The 9,723-nt window shown below is 33.2% G+C and overlaps 1 long non-coding RNA gene across 2 annotated transcripts; it reads left to right on the top strand.

Annotated features, from left to right (window-relative positions):
- Window positions 1–1,484: 1,484 nt before the first annotated feature.
- Window positions 1,485–8,413, top strand: LOC147382389 (uncharacterized). 2 transcript variants are annotated; one of them, XR_015173978.1, is made up of 6 exons: window positions 1,485–1,849; window positions 3,111–3,308; window positions 4,217–6,915; window positions 7,301–7,779; window positions 8,105–8,163; window positions 8,257–8,413. It is a non-coding gene; the product is annotated as an uncharacterized LOC147382389 (long non-coding RNA). The 2 variants fall into 2 exon arrangements; XR_015173979.1 differs by lacking the exons at window positions 1,485–1,849; window positions 3,111–3,308 and having other exon boundaries at window positions 6,069–6,100; window positions 6,222–7,779.
- Window positions 8,414–9,723: the final 1,310 nt, after the last annotated feature.

The raw sequence follows: 9,723 nt of genomic DNA, 5'->3' as shown, positions 1-9,723 counted from the left end.
CACCTTCTGATCTTGTAACGTGATCTCCGGACCCATAGTTTCTTTTGGTAGATCAGTATTTCCCTTTCTATTTTGAGTCATGTTTTAGTTCCTAAACCATAAAATTAGGTAGCGACTCTCAAACACCAAAAAGGGATTCGCGCCACGCTGATTAAGGGCGTTTCAATCTTGAACACCAGGAATGAATTGGATGTGCTCATACCATTCTAAAAAATTTGATCAGATAAAAATCAAGACGATAGAGGCATAAGAATGCAATGAACCAATAAGTTAAATTAAATAAGAATAATACTCTAATAAGTGCCTTGAGTTTTATTTGATAATGATGAATTTATTAATATCACCTAAATTTATTTTTGGGTTAAACTACGTTTATTTATTGTTCACTCATTTTTAGTGTAATAGTCTAATTAGATTACCTTATAAAGTTAATATAATTTACATAATTTATTCAGTCAGTTTTATTATTTTTGGTATCTAGTCCTAATTTTGTTAAATAAAATTGTATTACTTTAACCAAATTTCAATTAATTAAATGAAATTTTCCTTTGGACTAATCTTATTTACCTAATTGAATCTCTCATTGTAAATATTACTATTCTTTAATGTCATTCTGATTACTCAAATTTAATTCAACTAGGTATTTCATAAATTTTACTTTTTAGACTATTTTGGCAGCTACAAAATTAATAGAATTTATATATATCTGAATTGACTAATAATATTTACTAAACCTATAGGTTAGTCACCCAAATGAAAATCAAAATCTGAAATTTATGGGTATAATACCCAAAATGAAATCTAAAATTTGTGGGTATAGTGCCCAAAACGAAATCTGAAATTTATGGGTATAGTACTCAATACCAAATCTAAAATTTATGGGTATAATAACCATAAAATTTCTATAAGATTTCAAAAAGAATCTAGCCAATATGGTAACAATCATGCATGAATAGACTTTACTCCAAGATATATAAATTCAAGAACCTATCACTACGTGAAAACTGGAAAATTCAACAGAAAAAATTGATGGGCCAAGGCCTACGAATTTTAGAAACTGAATTTTGACAGTTTTGGATTGTCAAAATTCTAGATTCCAGATTTGATGGCTTAGAGCTGTCAAATTTCTCCTATCTTTCATTAATTTGATAGTTTTGATCTGTCAAAAAAAAAATTTTGACAATGAAAAATTCGATGCCAATTTGACCCTTTTGTTCGTCAAATTTGAGCTTTTTTCACATTGTGTATACTCTGATACCATATGTGAGATTTATAACATTCTAAATCTTTATACACATAATTATAAATCTATCACTATAGGTAAATTGAGAAATAGCAACGACATTAGCAAACAGCCGACTTATTTCCGTTGTTGTGTAGCACTATAGCGACGGAAAAAAAATGTGGGTGTAGAGTTTTTAAATCTTGCCTAATTTCTTCTCGCATTTTATTTCTCCGTCTATTCTCGCGTTTTATTTCGAAACCTCACAACTCCCTCTCTCAGATCCATCGAGCAAGCTCGCCCTCTCTCTCGATCTAAAATCTCACAACTCCCTCACTTAGATGCGATTGAACAAGCTCGCCCTCTCTCTCGATCTAAAACCTCACAACTCCCCCACTTAGATTGGTCGAGCAATCTCTCTTTCAATCCAAAACCTCACAACTCACTTACTCAGATTGATTGAGAAAGCTCGCCATCTTTCTCTCGATCCCTTCTGGTTCTTCTTAAATGAATCAGACTACTTGAAATATAGGATTTCTCTGTGATCCCATGTCGATCTCTTTTGGTTATTCTTCTTAAACTAATCAAACAGCCTAAGATCTAGGGTTTCTCACCGATCAAATCAAGGTAACTCTCTCTTTGTGTTTTTGTGTGTGTTGTGGATCAAGGGGTTGTTGAAAACGAGCAATGTTGATTTTATTTTTCCTACTTAAGTCAAGAGATCTAAGGTATTCGATTTCACAAAACCTAATTGAAATTTACTTCTTCAACAGGCGATGTTACTACTGTGAGGGTTTTTTGTTTCAATTGTGAGGTTTCCTTCTAGGTTTTTAATATTAAGACAAGATCTGCTTAGTTGAGCTTCCTGTACCGACATGTAGGTTTTTTAAGATCTCATTGGTTGAGATTAGGATACCATAGCTCTGATCTCAACCACATTTTGATAGAAATCAGATTTCAGTTGAGTTCATGATTTAATTTCAGTTTAAAAAACTTAGATTTAGGGTTTCACTTTGATTTTTTTAGAATTAAACCTTAATTTCAGTTTAATCGTCTGTTTCAGTCGGTCTTGACTCTCTCTCTCTCTCTCTCTCTCTATCGAGTCTTTTGTTAAGATCCCCAATTGGATTAACCAAGTAAGTAATTCATTGTGATAATGAGGTTCAATTATTTTTTTTGGATTTGAACTAGTTTTGATTTTATTTATGAACTTGTTTTACTTAGTTTGACAAGCTCTTTGTGAAATCAACAATAAACAATCTGGGTGAAGAACAAGACATCTACACCTCATCATAGATCATTCGGTTCAAAACATGAATCCTATGCCACAATCTATTTCTTCATACTTCATTCCCATTTTGATTAATTCTAGTGATTATTATTGGAAAATCTATAATAAAATGTTGGGTGAATTACTATTTCGTGAGCTAAAATTAGTTATTTACGATTCTCGCCCTCTGTTCATTTTAATTACCAAAATGTGAACTATCACGTTTTCATTAAAAAAAAATTCAGAAGTGACTATTTCGCAGGTTTATAATGAAATTGTCACTTTAAACCTACGAAATAGTCACTTTAAAAATCTCCAAATTCGTAATGCCCTTTGCAATGGCTGCTTATGTTTCAATTTTCTTTCTGGTGTTATGAATAAAGACATATTATTACTATAACTTGGAAGCAGCTGATTGAGTTAATGGAACTTCTTATGAAAGAATTAAGTGTCCTTCTTCTTACAAAATTACACTGAACACTGCATTGTGCACATTGGTTATTTTACTCTTCCCCCTTATTTAGTCTATTGTGATGTCATTTTTTTATATAAGTAAATCTCATTTTTTTTAATGGTGGAACATTTTTATTTGCTAATGTAATCCATAAACAACTCCAGATTGACAGACAGTAAATGAAGGAGTGACTATGGGTAGTGACACATCTCCAGATTGACAGAGAAGTGATGCACACCCAGTTACTTGAGGCTTTTTGTCTTCAGTGGGATCATGTTCCAACCTCTTCAGCTTCTAAATGGAAGTAACAGTGATATCAAGTACCGAGGTTCTATTTCAGCGCCAACATTCTGATAAAGTTTGTAAGTTCAAGCTTTCTTCTATGTTCTATGTCATTCATTTTAGTGATTTGTGTCATCATTTTTAATGTTTGGGTATCGATTTTTTGGGACTCAATATGATAATGTGAGGTAAAGATTGTTATGTTCTTTGATTTGATCTATTGGATTTTGTGATGTAGAGAAATAGAATGTTGCATGTTCTTTTATTCGAAGTGTTGACACAGAACATGGCCAATTAAGTCCACCAACGATCAATGCTATAGTCAAATCAATGTAATTTTCCAACACAAAAATTGTATAAGGCTAGATTCTATGGGTATTTATCATAAAATCTAATCAGTGACCAATAATCTACTTCAATTGATCCTATTCTGCTTAGGGTGTACATTCAGTTTTCTTTGACTAGGCTCATGGTGTACATTCAGTTTACTGTGACTAGTTCTAATTATTGCTTCATTTGGTTTGATGTTGAATTGTTGATCTGACACACTTTAAGTGAAATAAAAGTCACTTTTCTTTGTTGTGTGCAATTGACTATAGATTTCATTCTATTTAATACCTTGGACTTGAGCTATTTCCATAGCTAAGAAATTGATACTGATAGGGCCGTGATTGAAAAATTACTTGATTGTTAATCTGGTGTGTGGGGATTAGTGTGTCTAACAGCCCTAGACTGTAAAGAATTTGCATCATTATTCATATTGGATCATTCATCCAAAAAAAAGTTCTAGTTTTGTGTTGACTCGCTCTATAATCTCATCAACTAACACTACACCAGCTTCATTGTGGAAGAATTAATTGTGAATTTTATTTGTAGATATGATATAATTTCAGAAATTATCATTGTTGCTAATATGCTTTACCTTGAACTTGATTTGTAAATTGTTGACTTCTAAGAGATTTTTTGTTACTACTATTTAATAATTTAGGGTTTTAATTTCGAGCTCAATGGAGATGTGGTCGAAGAAGATGATGAAAGGCAGGCATTGCAAGACATAATCAACAATTCCAATTTGAGTGAAGGCTATCTCAATCTTGCTGGAGCTATTGCAAATGCTTAATTACAAGAGCTCCTTACCAGCTGAGTTTGGTATGCATTCTAGTGTAGGCAAGTGAGTTTCAACACACACCCACAAGCCCATTCTCCTTTGATTCACATAGTATTTGTGAATCTAATAAAGAGAAGTCCTCTCATTTCTCATTTGTAGTTTTGCCTATAGCACATTCTTATCTATCAAGGTATCACAAACTCAATTGAGGTGCTTTAGATGTAATATCAGGTGTTTTAAAGTTGTCTTAGTGTTGCATGTCAATCTTACGAAGAACGAAGTGTTTGGAATGGGTGGGTGTTGGTGATAGTTCAAAGCTATTATAGCCTCAATCTTGGGATTTCTCTACAAATGGTACAAAACCTAAGATTTGTAGGGTCAAAAGCATCAAATTTCATTCATTTGTAATTAGTACATTTGGTCATGAAATAGTTTTACTATATAATAGTTTAATATATGACAAAGTGATGGTCTGTTTTGTATGTATTTTTGTTTGTTTTTGAAATCTTAAGTCTCTAATAAGATTTGCCCAATTCAATGACATGGCGCTTAAGGCAAGCTTTTTCTAATTAAATTTTCTGAGTATGTCTGAACTTGTGTGGTCTCATTGCACTGGCTTGCATGGATGTCTTTTCCGGCTCGTGAGGCGTGATTCTGCCTCTTGCCCTGTTATTGTATACCAATGCCTGTCTAGGGGTTCACAATTCTATGGCGCTTATGCATATTCTTGCTTATTTTCTGTTGCATATCCTTGCAATTTCTTGGATGAAAGAAGTTGTACTTGGTTTTTTTTTTTATAAGTATAAGATTTTATTGATTAAAAAGACTAGAGGCTGAGGTGGCCCCTACCCAAGACAAAAAGAAGAAAAAACAAAGAAAAAAGCGACAAAGAGAAACAACAAAACAGCCCACAACAACAAAGCTAAAGATTAATCATTGCAAAGAGCCTCCCACTTGAAGACATAATCTTCAACTAATGGGATGTTCACTGTGAGGATAGTTCCTAGATATGTCAAATGCTATGCAGAAGTGCCCAAAGTCCTTTTGAGACTCCCACATATACGAGGGGAGCTCCTTTCAACCTTAGAAAGGTTTTACATCATGTTAGATACTTCTATATATATAAACTATTAAGATTACAAGATGCTGGATAGGGATTTAATCCAATTCATGTGGTGTCATCCCTTTTAATCAAAAATCTTAAAATTGTTATAATCAAGTTTGTAGATGAATTTAGGAAGTTGAATGCCATTGAAATGTATTGTTTACTAGTGTATGTGCTTTTGATCTTGGTTTTGCTATTTATTTTATTTATTTATTAAATTTAACAAATTTTCAGATTGTAATAATTTAACTTGTCACATAAAATTTTAACTGTAAAGCCTTTTCTGTTGGATCTATATGTGTAGTTGTAGTTTTGTTTGTCTATCTACTTAATTTCATAGAATCTAATCCATTTACACAACATTGCGTAACCCATAGATTGTTTCTTGATCAGTTTGCTTGACTGTTCAGTAAAGTAACAGGTACTTAAAATGGAGACTCAAGTGCTTAACTGTTTGGGCTTCCAACTATTAACACCAACCATACAGACCTTCCTCAGGTGACCTCAGCTTATCCCAATTCTTTCCTATCAATTACTGAATGAATTTCTCCTAATGTAGTTCCACTGAAGTTTATAATGCACTCTTCTTCCCTCATATTTTACCTTTTATTTTTCTTTTTTGTAAGTGATTCCTTCAAGAGACTTAAGCTTCTTATAAGGTAAATTATCTGGTTTCCATCATATCCAACTTACATGGCTACATCCAAATGAAAAAAGATTTCACATTTTGATTTCTGTTTAGTAACAATCTAGCTCGCAAATTTACAATCTGATTTGTAGGCCCCAAGTCTAGAGTTGGAGTTCTTGGCCAATTATCTAGCAGAATTGTCTTTGGTTGAGTATGAGTTCCTGAAGATCCTTCCTTCTCTTATAGCAGCATCTGCCGTATTTTCCATTTTTCTCACTTGCATGGTTACATTATATGATACATCATAGATACGTTGTTTCACCTTAGAGAGGTTATGATATATGATACATCATATGTATGATGTTTTCACCTCAGAAAGCTATAGTGGAGATTTGGCTCTAGATTGTGTTGAATGGAGAAATAGGATTTGATGTTGCCAACCCGAATATTTGTTAGGCATGATGATAGTGATGACTTCAGAAGGCTGAGACATTGTTGAATGTCCCTTCCCATTCTGTTCATGTCCAACTATTCTAAGCCTCTCATATCCATGGAGTACATGTGTACATAGCTGTGCATGTGATATTTTAAACTGCGTACTGTTATTTTTTTACTAATGGATTTTGTTTTCTCAAATGTTATGTCAGTACTTTGTGGAGGCTGGGGCTATTGCTGTGAGGTGTGTCCGCAAAGAAGATTTGCGCCACGTTGCCAAGGAGTAAACCTTCTAGAGGAGATCCTTTCGTAAGCCTTAGACCATGTTATGAGAGCCTTGTGTTGGGGCGATGACATAAGCCTCCAACTCCTTTGGGAACATTGATCCATACCTTTGGCCTATGCTACCTGGTTTGTCGATATCATTGAAGATTATTACAATTTTTTTATATAATAAATATTAGATGTGCTTGATGTCATCCCCAACTAAAATATTATTATCTAATTATACATTTATACCCTAAGCATTTTTTTTCTATTATATTTATTACTAGAATGTTGATATGATTGTAAGATTCATTTTAGCCTAAACATATATTGTGACTAAAATATAATAGAAAAGACCTGAACGAAGAAAAGACCTGGCTTTAAATAGATTGACAAGGCATTGATGTTCCTGAGATTGTTGTTTTTTTTTTTTTTGTACTCCTTTTTCTTACATCTCATCTCCAATAATTTTCGCATTCTTACTTTATCCTGGCTATCTTGTGCTTGCTCTATGATCCTTCTTTGGCAGGTTTCAACATTTGCTGATATGGAAGGAAACGAAACGTTTGATTCGTCACTCCTTGTATCTGCGGATGAAGTTGTGGAAGAGCACATAGCTGATGATGATGTGATTATGATAAAAACATTATACAAAGTTGACATGTCTTCCATTACTGGGGTGAGTTGAAGGTTTGGTTCTCTCTACTTTGTTGTCCTGTGTTAGGTCTATGTTGTCTACACCATTGTTAGGTTGAGTCAGCTCCACAATGTCATTCAGAGTAATATGACAGCAGTATCTCTTGATCATTTGTTGTGGTGGTTTCTTCATACGGTCTTTATCCTCATGTGGTGTCTACATCGCCTCTATTGCTTAGCTAGTGTTTTTCTATTTCCTTTCTTTATTTCATGAGCATGGGGGGACAGTGAGTGTAGGCGTTATGGTTTTAGGTGTTTATGCATGAGAAAATATGCTATGTGATACAGAGTTAATTTAAGGGCAATGTGCGGGTTTGATAATTGCAAACGTAGTCTACTTGTATTGGGTGGTAGTGGTTCTTGTTACAAATGCAAATGCCACATCAGGATGTGTGTCAGAAGGAGAGTTAGAAAGTCACGACTCTTTAGGGAAATATAGTCATAGATAAAATGGTGAGATTAGATTGTATCACTTTAATTTGCATCTTCCCATTGCTTTGAACATGCCCAAACCATCTCAGCTGACACTTTCTTAGTTTATTGTTTGTTGCCATTTGGATTTTGAGCTATTTCTCTAGATTTTTGTACACAAGATCAAATGGTTTAATTCCACGAATTTGTTTCTTCTTTTTGTTAGGCTAATCAGTCATGGTCACCGTCACACTTTCTTAGATACTCGCAGAAGATGGCAAACCAGTTAGTCTTGACATAGTATTCTTATCACAAATTGTCTCTGTTATCTTCTGTCTTGATTCAATTTATCTGATATCTTACTTTTTCTCCTTGCAGCCTTTACATGTAGGTGAAGAAGCAGTCTGTTGTTTGCTGAGGTTTTAGGTTTGTTAGGTTTCAATTTGTTTTTGTTTTAATTATATTTTTTCTTTTGTATTAACTATGTAGTAATAACCTCACATTACCCATTCCGGAAAAGTAATTTCCATTTTCAGCCGTTTTTTAACCTATATTTATTTGTATTCTTACCATGCAAGCATTCTGGTTCTTACCCAGTCATTTAGCAATTATATGAAAGGAATTTAACGTGTTGTAGTTGGTGACAAGTGGTTTTAATTACTCAATGTCCATTAAATTTTGTAACATAAAAGTAAAATCAGTAGCTCATCAAGGATGTCTAGTGACAATTTGTGTCATAGTCCAGTAATAGGTAACAATTTCAAAACATATTCAGCAATGCTGATGTCTGGGGTCAAGGTCATTAATTTCAAAACATAGGGGTATCTCCAATATTCAGCAATACATGAGGGGGCTGGTGTAGAATTAAAATTTTTTTTTTTCAAAACCTTTTATAGCGACGGTATTTTGGCTCTATAGCGACGGTCAAGGCCGTCGCTATAGCCCTATTTTACTGTAGTGTATAATTTTCCAAGAGCAAGAATCATTCATATATCTCAAGAAATATATTTATATTAAAGATCAAAATTTTAGCATACTTACCTTGTGTCATAAGTTAAATCGATGATTCAAGATATAGTTGGAGATGTGTCTTTTATAATCCACGTGTCAATTATCCAATGTGCACAAATCCTCAAATTGTGAACCTTGATCCATGTGTTCTTTAATTTTTCAAAATCATCTTCTCTGTCATTTTTATATTAGATCGGCTAGGGTTCTAGTGATTGATGGAGATCACCACAATTCAAGATTCAATCTCTTCTTCCGTTTTATGCATACGCCTATTTTATTATAGGGTGTTAATCCACTTAAATAGATGGAAGTAGTGGGCCTAGAAACCCTCTTTTAATAGATTCTTATCCATCATCAAGGTTTCCTATTAAAACCTAAAAAGTATTTCTAATTATAATTTAATTGGGATTTATCCTTATTTATTGATGTCTCTACTATAAAGAATTCTTGTGCAAAATGTGTAAGTCAATTGGACCACACAGTTATTGGGTTCTAACAGTCCCTTAGTACCCAACAAAACAAGATGGGATACCAGGTTTATAAACTTGCTGGTATATAAACCAATAATCTTTGAAGTTATCAAAAGGAAAAGACAAAATTAAGAAAAGGTGTAAAAAAAAAAAAAAAAAAATCAAATTTCAAGATAATGGATCGACCGACTTGAGAAGTCATTCCCCAATAATCTATATTTATAGGTATTAAATAATAAATATTTAAATCATTAAAAAAAATTATTTTATATCAAAATACAGAATCTGGTTGAATTGGCTGAATGTTTATAAATTTGATTGTTATTGTAGAATCATAAGGGATCTTCGAGATCCATAAAATAGT

The sequence above is a fragment of the Akebia trifoliata genome, chromosome 16 (genome assembly GCF_017979445.1).
Source record: "Akebia trifoliata isolate Shusen 1 chromosome 16, ASM1797944v1, whole genome shotgun sequence".
Lineage (NCBI taxonomy): Eukaryota > Viridiplantae > Streptophyta > Magnoliopsida > Ranunculales > Lardizabalaceae > Akebia > Akebia trifoliata.
The sequence above is the reverse complement of the archived record's forward strand: the minus strand, read 5'-3'. Positions and strand labels throughout refer to the sequence as shown.